The 17,134-nt window shown below is 45.5% G+C and overlaps 1 long non-coding RNA gene across 1 annotated transcript; it reads right to left on the reverse strand.

The window, feature by feature from the left end:
* Window positions 1-314: 314 nt before the first annotated feature.
* LOC128347288 (uncharacterized) lies at window positions 315-15,742 on the reverse strand. The gene is made up of 3 exons (XR_008317482.1): window positions 15,484-15,742; window positions 13,662-13,712; window positions 315-612 (listed from the first exon to the last, which is right to left on the reverse strand). It is a non-coding gene; the product is annotated as an uncharacterized LOC128347288 (long non-coding RNA).
* Window positions 15,743-17,134: the final 1,392 nt, after the last annotated feature.

The following is a 17,134-nucleotide window of genomic DNA, read 5'->3' on the forward strand; positions in this document are numbered from 1 at the left end:
GGACGATGTTCAGATGATTCAGCTTCTACGCTTCAAAGCCAAATCTTTGCACAACCCTACTCAGCCGCACATGCTTAAGACTTGGTGAAATTCAGGTTAGATAATACTATCATAGCTGTTACACAGCTGGTTGGAAAACTGCACTTAAAGACTATTCATCAGCAGGTAGATTATGTGTCACCTCCACTGGAAATCTTCGTATGCCCTCTCATTACTAGACTGGTATTGATGTGTTTGGGATATTGCATTGCTTAATAAATTGACATTTTTTGATGTGCAAAAGAAAACAAGGATGCAAGCAAATTTATTAAGAGATGGTTTTTGTTTATTGCCCATTGGAATATGAAATTCAGTATAACATTTATCCATATTTCTTGTTTCCCCTTGTATAGATTCTTGTTTGGTTGTTATAATGAAAATGTGTGACTGGAGTGGCAGTGGGGACTACTCATCAATGGCTCCTCATCAAACTGGAGGGAGGTTTCAAGTGAGGTATCAGCGTTTTCTCTTGGATCTAGTACTTTTCAGCATTGGTTTCGATGATTTGGATGATGGGGTGGAAGGAATCCCTCCTCATCACATTTGCAAATGACACAAAACTCGGAGGGATAGCTAACAAGACAAAATTCAAAATAATTTTGACAAAATAGAAACCTAGGCGAAAACTAACAAAATGAAATTCAGCAAAGCTTTACATATGAGCAAAAAATAATCAAATGCACAAGAACAAGATGGATATCTGGCTTGGCAGTAGTACATGTGAAAAGGGTCTCAGGATTGCAGAAGATCATAAACTGAATATCAGTGACCAGTTCTGGGCACTACACTTTAAGAACATAGGAACATAGGAAGCTGCCATATACTGAGTCAGATCATAGGTCCATCTCGCTCAGTATTGTCTACACAGACTGGCAGTGACTTCTCCAAGGTTTCAGGCAGGAATCTCTCTCAGCCCTATCTTGGAGATGCCAGGGAGGGAACTTGGAACCTAGATGCTCTTCTCAGAGTGGCTCCATTCCCTGAGGGGAATATCTTACAGTGCTCATACTTCTAGTCTCCCATTCACATGCAACCAGGGTGGATCTTGCTTAGCTAAGGGGACAAGTCATGCTTGCCACCACAAGACCAGCTCTCCTGAGGAAAGGCTGAAGGAACTTGGCATATTTAGTCTGGGGAAGAGAAGACTAAGGGGAATGTGATAGCATTCTTCAAATACCTGAAAAGTTGTCACATAGAAGAGAGCAAAGATTTCTTCTCTTCTGCCACAGAGGTCAGGACTGGATCTAACAGGCTTGAGTTACAGGAGGACAGATTTTAGTTGGAGAAGCTTTTTAAGGATAAGAGAGCAGTTCAGCAATGGAACCAATTACCTAGGGGAGAGATGGGCTCTCCCTTGCTTGAGGTCTTCAGCCATCTGTTGGGGAAGGATGCCCTAGTTCTGGATTTCCTGTGTAAAGCAGGGGGAGAGACTAGATGGCCTCCAAGTCTATTATTATTATATATTCAATTTTTATACCGCTCTTCCAAAAACAGCTCAGGGTGGTTTACACAGAGAAATAATAAATAAATAAGATGGCTCCCTGTCCCCAAAGAATTCACAGTCTAAAAAGAAACACAAGACAGATACCAGCAACAGTCACTGGAGGTACTGTGCTGGGGGAGGGGGATAGGGCCAGTTAATCTCCCCCTGCTAAATAAAGAGAATCACCATGTTAAAAGGTGCCTCTTTGCCAAGTTAGAAGAGTTACGGGTTAACCCTAACCCTAACCCTATGTCTATGATTCTAAATCAAAATAGAAGGACGAGCCAAGACTTTGCAGTCTATTTCGAGCACTCTGTAATGATATTCCAAGGGGCCCGAGGGGGTAATTTTAAGGCTCTGTGCTCTTAGCTCACAAGACCTGACCTCCCACATCAAAACATTTTGTTGCAGGAGAATAAATTATACAGCAGCATAAGAGAGATGGAGAGATAATTGGAGGGTGCTGGGGAAAGGCTGTGTAAACACGGGGCCACAGAGATTGTATTTTTACCCTTCAAATAATATATGAAATTTATTTTTAAAGTGCCTAAGTAAAGAGGTTAAAGGAATCTTGGAACCTGTACTGCATTTTTCCTGCCCTATGCATTAAATATACCTCAAAGCCATTACCAGCAAATTTTGTGTCTGAGTCAAGCAGATTTTAACATTCTCACTCATTCCTTCTTGAGCATAGGAAGCAGCCGTCTACTGAGCCAAACCACTGGCCCATCTAACTTAGTATTGTTTGCAGTGACCATCAGTAGCTCCCCAGGGTTCCAAACAGCCCTACTTGGAGATGGGGGACTGAACTTTGGACTTCCAGCATGCAAGGCAGATGCTCTGCCACTGAAGTGTGGCCCTCCCCTCTCCCCCTCTGACAGTGTCCTGGAGTCTGCCAACACAGAAATGTAATTACTGATGCACACACACTACAGATATTGTAGGGAACACTGTTTTGCTTTGGTCAATGATTGCATCAGTCCGTTATTTCATTTACTTATCTGAACCATTTTTAAAACTTATTTTATATACTGACTTAAAACATTTTACCTAGCCCTCAAATGCTCACTTACACAACATAAAAAGGATTAAAATAAAATAAATAGAATAGCAGCAACAGCAGAGGAGTGTTACAATGCTCGAACAGCAGTCCTCCTCGACCTTCCAGAACAGGTAATTTTTATCTCCACTCCAAAGAAACCACAAGACCTCCACAACCTGGAAGCAGCCACGTCTGTTTCTAGCCATTGATGCTCTCATCTCATGTGGTTTGGACTGCACACCCAGGACTGGTCCAAAAATTGCTTCAGGGGGCAAAAGGAAGGTGAAAACGAACTACCTTTTTACCACGCCTTTGCCTTCTGCTGCTACCACCATCTGTTTCATACTGATAGTAGCAGCGTTCTTCCCAGTGGTGGAAATTTTCTTCCCAGAATACATGCCCAATCAATGTCACTTCATCCCACTGCATCATTCTGAGAAACATTCTGGGAATAAAATGGCAGCCTACAGACCCTTGACTGAAATGGGTCAAAGAAGGATGTGTCATCCAAGTGTGTGCCTGCAGTTGCTCTGCCACCACACTTTGGACTCCCTTCCCATGAAGGGGAAGAGTTAAGAGTGGCCTGAAACTAATTAGAGCATCCTAAAGAAGTATCCTTTAGGAATGGGCATGTGACTGCTTCCCAGTGCTCGAATTCGAGGGGAGCCAGAAGAAACCAGCCCCCTTATTAGAAGTGGATCCCTCCACTTCTGCTTTCAGAAGGCTATGGATAGTATGATATGGTAAAATTGGTGGGAGTCAGGGAATGGGACTTCTGGATTTAATTAAGAGCCTCTCTGGCTCTCCCCTCTCACCCCCGTAATTCAAGCTCTTTTGACAGGAGAGACTTTCCCCTCCAAATGAAGTACAGCAGGCCTCTAAATTCTACTCAGCTGGCCATAACCAATTAAGATGGGCAAGGATCTAAACACCATGTGTTGGCTTTTACAACCCCGAGTGCTCTGTTGGCATTCTCAAAGAAAACAAGGCTGAAATGATCCAAGTTTAAGAAAAGAGAGAGAGAGATTATCATCACCATATAAGAATGTACTAAGAAGGCAAAGGCCTTCAGACACATGACATAATAGCATGGGAGAACAAAGAGTAAAATGTCATTCTCTCACAATTCCCCCCTCTGTGAAACACACACACACACACACACACACACACACACCACTAAACAAAACTAAACAAAAACCATGGGAGTAGGAGTGACTGAGGGCTGTTCTACCAACCACAGCAATGAAAGACACAACAGCATCAACATCTACTAAGCCAAAAGGATTTAACAAGCTCCAGATGATGACAGACAAACAAACAGCTCAGCCAAAATGAGGCCATTTCTTAGAATGACATCAGGAACTGTACCCTAGGCACAGCATTTAAGATACACAACACCTCCCATGATTCCCTTTGAGTTCAGAGATGTTCCTCAGGCCACTACTAATATACCTCACAATGGCACTAAGCTGGGCTGAAATAGCTATCCACCAAAAAGCCAATCCAATCCCTGTGGGAATTCTCCATGTCTGCTTCTATTGAAGCAAAGAAATTGAGAATTGATCCCATATTTAGTGTGAGCAACAGAATTTTAGGAATTGCTCATTAGCTGCACAGCCTGTTTCTGCTAAATGTTGGTTCTTTTACCATTGATGTCTTTGAAGGTAAGATGTATGTAACTCTCTCCTAAACCAGGCTTTGCATACCCTGTGCTTTAAAAATAAATAATAAAAAAGAAAGCTACTTTAAGATAACCCAAATTAAACCCAAATTACCCAACCAGTGTAAACCCCAGATTCTTCCCAAGGCATCCAGCAGCAGACCACTGTGTGAAACAGGGTGCTAGACTAGATAGGATTTAGGCCTGATCCAGCGAGGCTGTTTCTTATGTTAAATTATGGGCTGAGAAAAATGGAATCCTGCAGCCTTTATAAACAGTAAACATTGCACATTTAGGTTTGAGATTGAGATTTGAGAACTGCTTTGTTTTAATGAAAGGAGGTATATAAATTTAACAATAAATAATTTTTTTAAAAAAAAAAACCTTAAATATTTTGCATAATTTATATTGTTCTGAGAGTCAAGTAAAGGGGCATTGGGATCTACAGGCACTCAAAGCTTTCCCCCCTGAAGTCTGAAAATCCTTCTGGAGTCATGTGCACTAGATAGATAGATAGATAGATAGATAGATAGATAGATAGATAGATAGATAGATAGATAGATAGATAGAAATTTTACTAGACATTGCCCATCTTTGAAACCATGAGGAGCCTCGTTCTCCTTCCCCAAGCTCCTTAGTTATGGAGGAGAGGGGGGCTGTATCCTTCTCCTCCAGGTTCTGCTTCACTTGCTTATCTCCTCTTCAGAAGTCCCAGCCATCTCTGAGGACCTCATCTGCCTTTTCCTTGGTACTACCCTACTCTGCTCAAAAGATCCCGTGCACTTGTGAGAGTTCTCCATATACTCATGAGAGGTCAGCTAAGCCCCACAAGATCTTGCTAGTTGGACCCTCCAGCTGAGATCCTCCAACACTGCCTTGCACCTACCTGCTCCTCACTGCTCCTCACTTAATAACTCCCTCACCTCTGCTTCCTTTCCCACCCTGTTGGAGCCAAGTGAGAGCTGGCTGCTCAAATCCCAGCAGCATCACCCTTGCTCTATTGAAACTCTGATCCCCAACACTTAAAAGGAAAAGAAAAGAAATTCTGCCGAATTCTGCACTCGGTAGAACATTATGTGCTTGTGCGGTATTGCAGAGTGTCCTCCACTGACAAGTCCACTGTATGCACCAAAGCAATAGCGCTCTACCTTTCTGTCATACCAGGGCATTCCAGTGACTCATCAGTGCTCACTCAGGAATCCAGAGCAAGGTCTTTGGCTGCCTGGAGTCAATATATGAATTGCAATGACACACTTCAAAAGGGCAGCCTGTGTAGGATAGGGCTTATATGTTTCCGTTTGCTCACACCTCACTGGCAAGAGCCATAAAGGAGACCCTTATGTGGCAATAAAAGTTCATTTTAATTGCTCAGCCTAGGAATGACCTCAACTTCTATAAACAGCCTTTGGGGATACAGGGCAGCCATAAGCTGTTATTCATTAATGTGGGAAGTGTTGAAGATTTCACACACCAGCTATTGGCAGGAATCAAGACGTCTGTCCACACCAGGATGAGTAAAAACAGCCCACATACATCAGTGAGACTCTTGGTGACATAGATCCATGCTGATCAAAGCATACTGATTCATCAGGCAGCTAGGAACATAAGCTTGACTTGTGTCACTAGCAGGGAGGTTTCATTTTAAAGATTTGAATCCATGTACCTTTAGGGCCTCTTCTTTGAGCAAGATCCCTTGGGTAGTCCTATCAGATTGGGAGGAGGCACTCTGGCCCTGTTCGGACATAGCATGAAACCTTGGGTAGACTAAGCTGTGGTCAATCTGTGAAGCCGAGAATCATGCCGCAGACATAGGAACCTAGGAAGCTGCCATATACTGAGTCAGACCATAGGTCCATCTTGCTCAGTATTGTCTACACAGACTGGCAGCAGCTTCTCCAAGGTTGCAGGCAGGAATCTCTCTCAGCTTTATCTTGGAGATGCTAGGGAAGGAACTTGGAGGCTAGACGCTCTTCCCAGAGCGACTCCATCCCCTAAGGGGAATATCTTACAGTGCTCACACTTCTAGTCTCCCTTTTGTATGCAGCCAGGAAAGACACTGCTTAGCTTAAGGGAACAAGTCATGCTTGCTACCACAAGACCAGCGCTCTTCCCTGATCAACTGCGGTTTGAAGCCCTCCCACTTCCTAGTCCACCCTGGCTGCATCCTTTCCTCTCGCATCGCCAGACTGTTGGCAAAGCAGCAGCACACTAGTGAAGCTGCAACCCTTGGCCGCAATGTTAGAGGGGCCATGCTTAGTGCAATCGTGCCCTTTCAGCAGTGTTCGTCCGCCCTCAGCAGGGCAATGACATTTTAACCCTTTCCTCAAACCACTTGCACCACTGTCTTCCACAGGTGGAGAGGAAGGGTCTTGTGGCCCCCCCTCTTCCCTCCCCTAGGAAGAGAGACTCAGCCCCCTCTCTTCCCACTTATACTGGTGAAAAGATAGACTGAACAAGTGATCCCTTTACTTTCCCTCACATGCTCTCAGAATAAGTGTTTTTAATAGCAATGGCCATTCATGAAACAACCACACCAGCCCATTTCCTAGCCGATATGCCATGAGATGCATGCCCCCTCCCCATTTCTCCAGGAGCTCCTGTTTTTTCCTCCCCTAGACCCCCATCCCTATCCATTGCACAGGTGCCTATGTATGAATGGATAGGGTGAGACTGCAAGGAAGAGGGCGAGATGCCGGGAACCAAGAATATAAATGCCCCTTAAAGAGTCTGGTCTCCACGCAACACATCTCCATGCTTGGTTTTGCTGCTCAGGGTCACCTGGCTGAGTAGGGACCATTCAAGTCCACAGGTGTCCCATCCCAGGGTGCCCCCCAGTGGCTGGTTTGCATTTTGCGTAGCATCAGGCCCAGCCAGTACTGATTAGTCTAGGATGTAGGATTCATCTCAGATCTCTCCATGTCTGCCTACCAAACATGGAATCATTTGAACACACAAGTGGCTCGGACCACTTTTAAGTCCAGAAGGGTTGGGTGGAAGGAGGAAGGTGTGGAGTGTGAGTTCTGTTCTTAACTGTTGTTGCCGGGAGCCCTACAACAGTGAGGGCTCCTATAGTTGGAAGGTTTACCTCATAAGAGTGCAGTCAAATGGAGAGCTGGAATACATTCTTGTGTCTGTTTCCTCAGGCAGATTAACGCCCCAGACGGCACAAAGACAAGAGTATGTTGGGTCTTTTTCACTGCTTTGCCCTGGTCTTTGCAAGCCTGTGGTGGCTCCCTTGGTTACAGTAATCCCCAAGATCCTTTGCCTGCCTTAATATACATACCCCCCTCCTAGGAAGTCAATAAGACAATAAGCTCCTGGAGTACCAGGTGAGTAGCCCTAGCCCTTCCATGGTCCAGCAATCAGTGCCTTCCCCTGGGATTCTTGGGCATGCCCTTTGGTCTCGTCCCCCACCCCACCCACTAGGGCTGTGCACAGAACCATTCAGCGCTCCATTCTAGGAGCACCAAACCGGTTCCATGGACCGGCATTGGAGCCAGTTCAAAGGTGGAGGGGGGGACACCTTTAAGGGTGGGGGAGGGTGGTCTTACCCCTCCTGCCACATTTTCCCCACCAGTGCTGCAGTGTAAAATGGTCTGGCGGGGTAGCAGCGTACTTCCATGCCACCCCATTGCCACATTAGACCAGAAGTGACTGGAAGTCAATGAGCACATCACACATGCTCGCTCACATCACATGCACGCACTACGCACACTTACCCGTCACTTCCAGTCCAATAAGACAACAGGGAGGCAGGGAGGGACGCAGCCACCCCACTGGACCATTTTAAACTGCAGCGCCGGTGGGGGAAGTGCAGCAGGAGGGGTAAGACCACCCTCCCCCATTCTTAAAGGTATCCCCCTCCACCCTCGAGCTGCCCCCCACCATTTCCGTGCACATCCCTACCCCCCCCCGCCCCACACACACACATTAAGGTCTCCTGTACATTAACCACACTATAGTAATAAGCTCTGAGAGCCCTAGGAATGGAGCTAGATAGGGTGTTAGGTCAATGAAAGGGCTCCTTGCACTGTGAATTGTCCTTCCTTTATTTAAAGTGTGCTTTCCCCAATGACATTCTGTCCCTTTAAATGCTGGCACTGCAGGGACGCAGCATCCCCGTTGCCAAGCAGTGGCAGGAGGAGCAAGGAGATGGCAGAGGGCGGGGCATCAGCTTTGAGAGGTGCCCAGTGAGAAACGTGGCCACTCTAAAACTGACATATTTATGGGTTGCTCTGAGCTGGCCTCTCTATGGTGGCAGGAGGAGCTTGTGCAAGAAACCCTGGTTATGGCTGGCAGCAGAATTTGTGCTAGTACAGCATACAGATTACCTCCTATTTTGCCTAGTGGAACTCTATTCCTGAAAGAGGAAGAGCACGTCTGCCCAGGGCTGCAGGGGAAGTATGGTCTGCACTTATTAAACAATGGTGCCTTCTAACCTCAGGTTTCAGCTGCAAAACTCACTACAAACCGGGGGTTCAAATTCAAGTTTAATAGCAAAAGTGGAGCCATGGTTGGCTTACGAAACCATGGCTTCACGCTTTCGGATGATCACAAACTCATACCTCAGGCATGTTCCGACAAATCCCTCCCTCATATTCTTGAGAAAGACAGTTCGGACAGTTAAATAGCTGACCATTACAGCTGAAACCTATCCTTCTAATAAACTATCTCTAAATACTGTAAACAGACAACAAAACCAGTATGAAGATGGCAAGTCAGCAGGGGGAGGGGCACTTCCCAGTGTATTGCACAGAGTGTCGCATGTATGACTATTTGCTCCATGGGCAGAAGTCATGGGTGTGTGTGCTCAGTGCAAGGAGCTCCTGACTCTCAGCGAACAAGTTCATTTCTTTGAGGAAAAGGTGGCGGACATGGAGAAGCTCAGAGAGACAGAGAGGCATGTGTACAAGACATTCAGGGATATGGTAGAGGCATCCCACTCAAGGGCTGATTGCTGTCAGGGAGAATGAAGGTCCCGGGGAAGGAGGACATCAGTCTGAGGAAGAGGGAAATGCTCCTTTAGAAGGGACCCCTTCCGTGGATGATGAGCCCATTTCCTCTTGCACAGGGGATCCTCCTCCGGGGGGTGGGGGCCTCCTTGTAGTGGGTGATTCGATCATAGAGAGATGGGTTTGTGACCCACGTGTTGACCGCACGGTGACTAGCCTGCCTGGTGCGAAGGTTGCAGACATTACGAAGCGTCTAGACAGGCTCCTAGGCAGTGCTGGGGAGGAGACAGCTGTCGTGGTGCACACCGGCACCAGCGATGTGGGGAAATGCAGTCGGGAGGTCCTGGAAGCCAAATTTAGGCTGATAGATAGCATTTTGAAGTCCAGGACCCCCAAGGTAGCATTCTCAGAAATTCCACACGCAAGTACAGTGAGACAGGCAGAGCTGAGGGGCTTCAATGCATGGATGAGACATTGGTGCCGGGAGGAGGGGGTTAGATTTGTTAGGCACTGGGACACATTTTGGGGCAAGCAAAAGGGACGGGCTGCAATTGAACCAAGATGGAACCAGACTGCTGGTGCTTAAAATCAAAATGATTGCAGAGCAGCTTTTAAAATGACTCCTGGGGAACAGTATCCCGTTCAGCAAAAGCCATCCGTGAAAATGTGAGGGTGCAAAGGATTCAGATAAAATAGAAGGGGACAGAGCAGAACCACATAAAGAGCAGACAGAAGGCTGTGCCAGCTGGTCAAAGAGTCAAAAGAAAGATAGCACACATCTTCAGGCGAGCCCTTACCCTCGCCCGACTAAATGCTCTACCTACAGCGGTCCTGTACGGAAGATTCGCAGGCACGTCAAGTGTATCTAGAGTGTGTCCATGTGGATCTGGCCATATTGAAACAACTGCTCATGTCCTGTTGTATTGCGATTATTATAGAGAAGTTAGATGTAAATTAATAGCGCCGCTTTTGAATAATTTCCCTGGTCATCAAGATGAATTTTATTAAAATTACTTGCTTACCAATCCAAATTCTGATGTTGTAGATACGGTGGCTAAATTTTGCTATATAATATGTCAAATGCGGACTCACATGGTGTAATGAACTTTTATTGCTGTTTTTATCCTTTTTTGTTTTGTTTATTTATTTATCTGTTTTTATCTTATTGAACTGGCCTATGACCAAAATAAATTGATTGATTGATTGATTGATTGATTGATTGATTGATAGCACACATCAGGTGAGAGATTCAGCGTATAGGTGCTTATATGCCAATGCCAGAAGCCTCTGAGCCAAGATGGGTGAGCTGGAGTGCTTGGTTGCTAACGCAGAAATAGATATAGTGGGCATAACAGAAACATGGTGGGACAGTGAGAACCAGTGGGACACTGTTATCCCTGGATATAAGCTCTACAGAAAGGACAGGGAGGGGCGCCTTGGAGGTGGAGTAGCACTGTATGTTAAAAAAAGGGATAGAATCTAACAAGCTAGAAAGCCTAGGTGGACCGGAGTCCTCCACAGAAACCCTGTGGGTGACAATACAAGGCCTGAAAGGGAGCTTGCTACTGGGGACGTGCTATCGCCCTCTGAATCAAATCGCCCTCTGAATCAATGTTGACAGTGACTGGGAGTTGCAGGAGGAAATCAGGGAGGCTTCAAGGAGAGGCCGGGCAGTAATAATGGGTGGCTTCAATTACCCACACATAGACTGGGTAAATTCACAGTCAGGTCATGGCAAAGAGGTCAGATTTCTAGATACGCTTAATGACTGTGCCCTAGAACAGCCTGGTCTTGGAACCAACCAGAGAGAAGGCAACCTTGGACTTAATCCTGAGCGGCACCCAGGACCTGGTGTGTGATATCGGTGTCATCGACCCTTTAGGGAACAGTGATCATAGTGCAATCAAATTCAGCATACATGCGGGGAGAGAATCACCAAGGAAGTCTAACACAGACACTTTGAATTTCAGAAGAAGAAACTTCTCCAAAATGAGGGGTATGGTGAAAAGAAAGCTGAAAGGGAAAATCAGGAGAGTCACTTCGCTCCAGAATGCATGGAGTTTACTCAAAACCATAATACTAGAAGCCCAGTTAGATTGTATACCCAAAAGGAGGATGTCAGGGAGGATGCCAGCATGGCTAACCGGTAGTCAAGGAAGCCATAAAAGGGAAGAAGACTTCCTTCCAAAATTGGAAAGCCTGCCCAAATGAGGAAAACAGAATGGAACACAAACTCTGACAAAAGAAATGCAAGGTAAGGGAGAAAAAAGAGAGTTTGAGGAACATTTAGCTAAAAGCATCAAGGGGAATAACAAAAACTTCTTTAAATACATCAGATGCAGGAAACCTGCCAGGGAGGCAGTTGGACCATTAGACAATGAGGGAGTGAAAGGGATATGGAGGTTGCAGAGAAGGACATGGAAGTTGCAGAGAAGCTAAATGAGTTCTTTGCATCTGTCTTCACGGCAGAGGATACTGAACATATACCTGTTCCTGAACCAGGCTTTTCAGGGATGGATGCTAAAGAACTGAGTCAGATAGAAGTGACAAGAGATGATGTTCTAAACTGACTAAACTTTCAGAAAAAAACTAGCAAATTGCCCGGGCCAGATGGCATCCATCCAAGAGTCCTCAAAGAACTCAAATGTGAAATTGCCTACTTCCTTGCTAAAATATATAACTTATCCCTGCAATCAGGCTCTGTACCAGAGGACTGGAAAGTAGCAAATGTAACACCGATTTTCAAAAAGGGATCCAGGGGCAATCTGGGAAATTACAGGCCGATTAACTTAATGTCCATTCCAGGCCCATTGATGGAAAGCATCCTCAAGGATAAAATTGTAAAGCACATAGAAGCTAGGAAAGAACCAGCATGGCTTCCACAAAGGGAAATCTTGCCTCACCAACCTTTTGGAGTTCTTTGAGAATATCAACAAGTGTGTGGATCAAGGTGATCCAGTTGACATAGTATACCTGGACTTCCAAAAAGCTTTCGACAATGTTTTTCATTAAAGACTCCTGAGAAAACTTAGCAGTCATGGGATAAGGGGACAAGTACATGTGTGGATTGCTAATTGGTTGAAGGACAGGGAACTGGTTGAAGGACAGGAATAAATGGAGAGTTTTCACAATGGAGGGAAGTTAGAAGTGGGGTCCCCCAGGGATCTGTACTGGGACCGGTGCTTTTTAATTTATTCATAAATGATCTAGAAGTAGGTGTAAGCAGCAAGGTGGCCAAATTTGCAGATGATACCAAACTCTTTCGGGTAGTGAAATCCAAAACTGATTGTGAGGAGCTCCAAAAGGATCTCTCCAAACTGGGGGAGTGGGCGACGAAATGGCAAATGCAGTTCAGTGTTGGCAAGTGTAAAGTGATGCACACTGGGACAAAAAACCCCATCTTTAAGTATAAGGTGATGGGACATGAGCTTTCAGTGACTGACCAGGAGAGGGATCTTAGGGTCATGGTGGACAGTTCGTTGAAAGTATCGTCTTAGTGTGTGGCGGCAGCTGTGAAAAATGCCAATTCCATGCTAGAAATAATTAGGAAGGGGATTGAAAATAAAACTGCTAATATTATAATGCCCTTATACAAAACTATGGTGCGGCCACACCTGGAGAACTGCATACAATTCTGGTCACCACATCTTAAAAAGGACATTGTTGAACTGGAGAAGGTACAGAAGAGGGCAACCAAGATGATCAAGGGCCTAGAGCACCTTTCTTATGAGGCAAGGCTACAACACCGGGGGCTATTTAGTTTAGAAAAAAGACGACTGCGGGGAGACATGATAGAGGTCTATAAAATCATTCATGGAGTGGGAAAAGTGGATAGAGAAAAATTCTTCTCCCTCTCACATAACACAAGAACCAGGGGCCATCCCATGAAATTGATTGGCGAGAAATTTAGGTCCAGAAAACGGAGGCACTTTTTCACACAACGCATAATCAACTTGTGGAATTCTCTGCCACAAGATGTGGTGACAGCCAGCAACCTGGATGGCTTTAAGAGGGGTTTGGATAACTTCATGGAGGAGAGGTCTATCAACGGCTACTAGTCAGAGGGCTGTGGGCCACCTCCAGCCTCAGAGGCAAGATGATTCTGAGTACCAGTTGCAGGGGAGCAACAGCGGGAGAGAGGGCATGCATATACCTCTTGCCTGTGGGCTCTCCAGAGGCATCTGGTGGGTCACTGTGTGAAACAGGATGCTGGGCTAGATGGGCCTCGGGCCTGATCCAGCAGGGCTGTTTTTATGTTCTTAGGTTTACCCCTGGTTTGGCATTATGTCCGATTGAGGCCTAAAATTTGCTCAGTATTTCAGCTACTCTGGAAGTTGCAATTCACCAGTACACCATTCACCAGTGCTCCTCTTTTGCCTAGTGGAATTCTATTCCTGAAAGGGGAAGAGAACATCTCCACAGGGCTGCAGGGGAGGTATGGTCTGCACTCATTAAACATTTCCAGTCCCCACAAGCTTGGTGTACCTGGAGCCAAAGGGCTGGTTCGAATGATGCTTCTCCAGCTGGCCCAGCTACCTGCAAAAAGGATATGTTTGCACCATAAGTGCACATGTCATTTCACTTGGTTCATTTAATTTCTCCACACACACACACACATACACACCACCCCTGTTTGTTTTTCAGTCATGTTCATTTTATTTGTTTTAATAAAAATCAGTACTAGAACTGTTGGCTGCAGACTAGAGCTGTTCCACAGAAGCCAGTTCCTGGTGGCCAGTTTGTTTAACTCTATAACCCACAAGACAGTGTTACCACAGAGCATTGTTGTTAAAATAATGGTGACTGCCATACAAAAATGGCCACTGCCAGAAATTTGTAACAATGTCCAACAACACTGCATATATTTAAACAAAATGGCTGCAGGGAGGAGATGGTTTGTAAACGAGATGGTTTATAAACACCGGGTAAGCGGTTTTGGTTTGTTTTGAAAAATGACTATATAAATGCATTTGTAATACAGGGATAAAGATGTGTATGAGTTTGGTTTGGAGCTTTATTGCAAGCAGGAACAAGTGCTGTGAGGTGTTTTCATGGTATGTGGTGGTTACAACATTAGTTAGCATGTGTATTGTTTAATCAATTTGCAATGCTGTTTGAAACTGCAGTCCTAAACTGTTTATTTCAAAATAAGTTCTGTTGATGTTTGTGATTCCTGTTGCTTGCATTTCGGCATTCTTTCCTTTTTATATTTATGTGCCACAGCCTGCATAATTAATCTTCAAAGATGTATATGTTCTCTTTGGTGTCCTTTACTTAAACAGAACACCCTGGATCTCCTCCTCCCAGAATGACCTAATAACTCAAACAGAATGGCTCAGATTTCATAACTGGGAGGTTCCAAACTAGAAACATCCAGTATCATTAGCTACCACATTTCCATTAAGCAGGTCTGGGAGGCTCTCACGGCCAGTTATATACCATTTGATGTGAGCTCCGGGCTTAAAGGGTTGTGAACATCACGTTTCCCAGAGATGTGAAAGCTTTAATGATACCAAAAAAGCTAGAGGCAATGACAGAAAAGGCTCCACTTAACTGCAAGTACTGTGTCAGAGTAAAGGGGGAGAGAAACTAGCTCATCAGATTGCTCACAGACTAAACAAGACAGGCTTAGCACCAAGGTAGTGAAGCTGCCTTTAGGTGAATTACATCAAGCATCCACAGCAAACAAAAGCTGTTATTCTTGGGAGTCCTTGTGGTAGTCTGCCAGAGCAGACGGAGAGATGCTATCAGGAACCTGGTCAACAGGCCCATCCATGCTGTTGTGGACATTTTGGTATGTCAGATCACTTAGGAACATAGGAACATTGGAAGCTGCCATATACTGAGTCAGACCATTGGTCCATCTAGCTCAGTATTGTCTTCACAGACTGGCAGCGGCTTCTCCAAGGTTGCAGGCAGGAATCTCTCTCAGCCCTATCTTGGAGATGCCAGAGAGGGAACTTGGAACTTAGATACTTTCCCAAAGTGGCTCCATTCCCTAAGGGGAATATCTTACAGTGCTCACACATCAAGTCTCCCATTCATATGCAACCAGGGTGGACCCTGCTTAGCTAAGTGGACAAGTCATGCTTGCTACCACAAGACCAGCTCTGGGACCTGGGAGCTGGGAGCAGCTCATGTAGCTTTATTCCTTTCCTTTCTTAGCCCTTTAGCTAAGAGGACACAACCAGGCATCACAACCACTGTTTTAGCTTAACTACATTGCAGGGAAGTTCAACTTTTTTTACCCTTTTCAAGAGGTTCAGTATGACATAGTTTAAAAGTTCAGATGCTCAAACACACTTACATCATCCTTCGTCCACATGCGTACAAACAAAGCCAGCTTTACCCAAACGTGTCAGACTTGGTAGTGGGAAAGATTAAGACACAACTGATGGTTTTGTACAGGCGCGTAACAATGATAGGGCAAGGGGAGACAGTTGTCTGGGGCCCCACTGCCTGGAGGGGCACCCCAGAGGCACCTCATGTGACTCCCCATTGCCCCCTGCCCAGCCCCATAGCCTCTCAGCCACTTGCCCTCGTCGCCGTCTCTCCTGCTTGTTCTGCTGGCCCACAATCGAAGCAGCAGGCAAGCTGCAAAGAGCTCCTTTTCTCCCGCCTCTCAGCTGATCGGCGGGTGGGCGGGGCTTCCAGGGAGGCCTCCGTGTAGGCCGCAGTGAAGCCTGAACTCGAGTAGGGCCCAAGCAAGCCAGGAAGGAGGAGGCAGCCAGAGTGTTCTCTGCAGCAGAAGACCCCTTGCTGCACTGCTTAACCCAGACCAGCATTTGCCAGGGAGAGTGTGAACTCCTTTTTGTGGTTACCTTTCCCACCCCCACCCCCCACTATATAGGGATCTGCTTGCCATAGGGCTTGGATATGGGGGGGGGAGGGACCGAGAAGTCTCTGAATATTTATTTTGAAACAGCTTGGAAAATTTGCTGACTTAAAAAAACTATCTAAAAAGTCCTATAAGTGGCTTGTTTCATGGCAGAAAATTGCAAAAACTTCTGGAACAGTATTTTATTAATTTTATTTATTCATTCATTCATTTATAAATGCACTTATGTTCAAGTTGTTTTGCAACCCAGAAGGTCTGAATGAGAACTGTGAAGCATGTGTGGTGCTTTTATTTTATTTTTCTTGTGTGTGAACTGCTCCCCAATAACTTGCAGGGACTTCAGGGTAAATCTGGCCAACATGTGAATGCAGCACCTCCATTCCAGAGGAGATGTGTCTTAAAGGGCTTTAAAAGCCTCCTGTGAAAAACCTCCTGCAATCAAACTTGACTGAATTTGTTCAGAATTCTGAGAAAACAAACATAGGTTCACCCTGCATGGTTGAAAGTCTCCTTTGCTAATCTGCAGCGAGGGGCCCATTTTAATAATTCATCTTTCTAGTGTGTTCTAGGCATTAAAAGTAATACAAATGTATAGTACTCAATGTATATCACTATATATTGTGATGTGTGTGTGTGTGTTCAGTGAAATGTATTTGCAGGCAGCATACTTATTTTGGAATATCAGACTTAAATCCTTGGGGGCCTGGGGTGTGCGGAGGCCCTGGACTTTGGGGGTGGGCCCATTTTAAAATTTTGTCTCTGGGCCCACTCCAACCTTGCTACGCCCCTGGTTTTGTATATAGATGGAAGATACTGTGGCTGCTTGCATAAGTAGGAGAAAAATTGCACTGGGTTTAGGTGGAGGGGGCAGGGAAGGAAATGTCATTATGTATAACATGGAACATTCAGTCTCTGTGCTTGTAGCGTACAGTAGTATAACGTGTGCATGCACATGTGCACAGCCAAAGAGGAAAGTACCATTTGATATTAGGAGAGTAAGGTAGAACATAGGAACATAGGAAGCTGCCATTTACTGAGTCAGACCATAGGTCAATCTTGATCAGTATTGTCTACACAGACTGGCAGCGGCTTCTCCAAGGTTGCAGGCAGGAATCTCTCT

Source organism: Hemicordylus capensis, chromosome 2 (genome assembly GCF_027244095.1).
Source record: "Hemicordylus capensis ecotype Gifberg chromosome 2, rHemCap1.1.pri, whole genome shotgun sequence".
Taxonomy (NCBI): Eukaryota; Metazoa; Chordata; class Lepidosauria; order Squamata; family Cordylidae; genus Hemicordylus; species Hemicordylus capensis.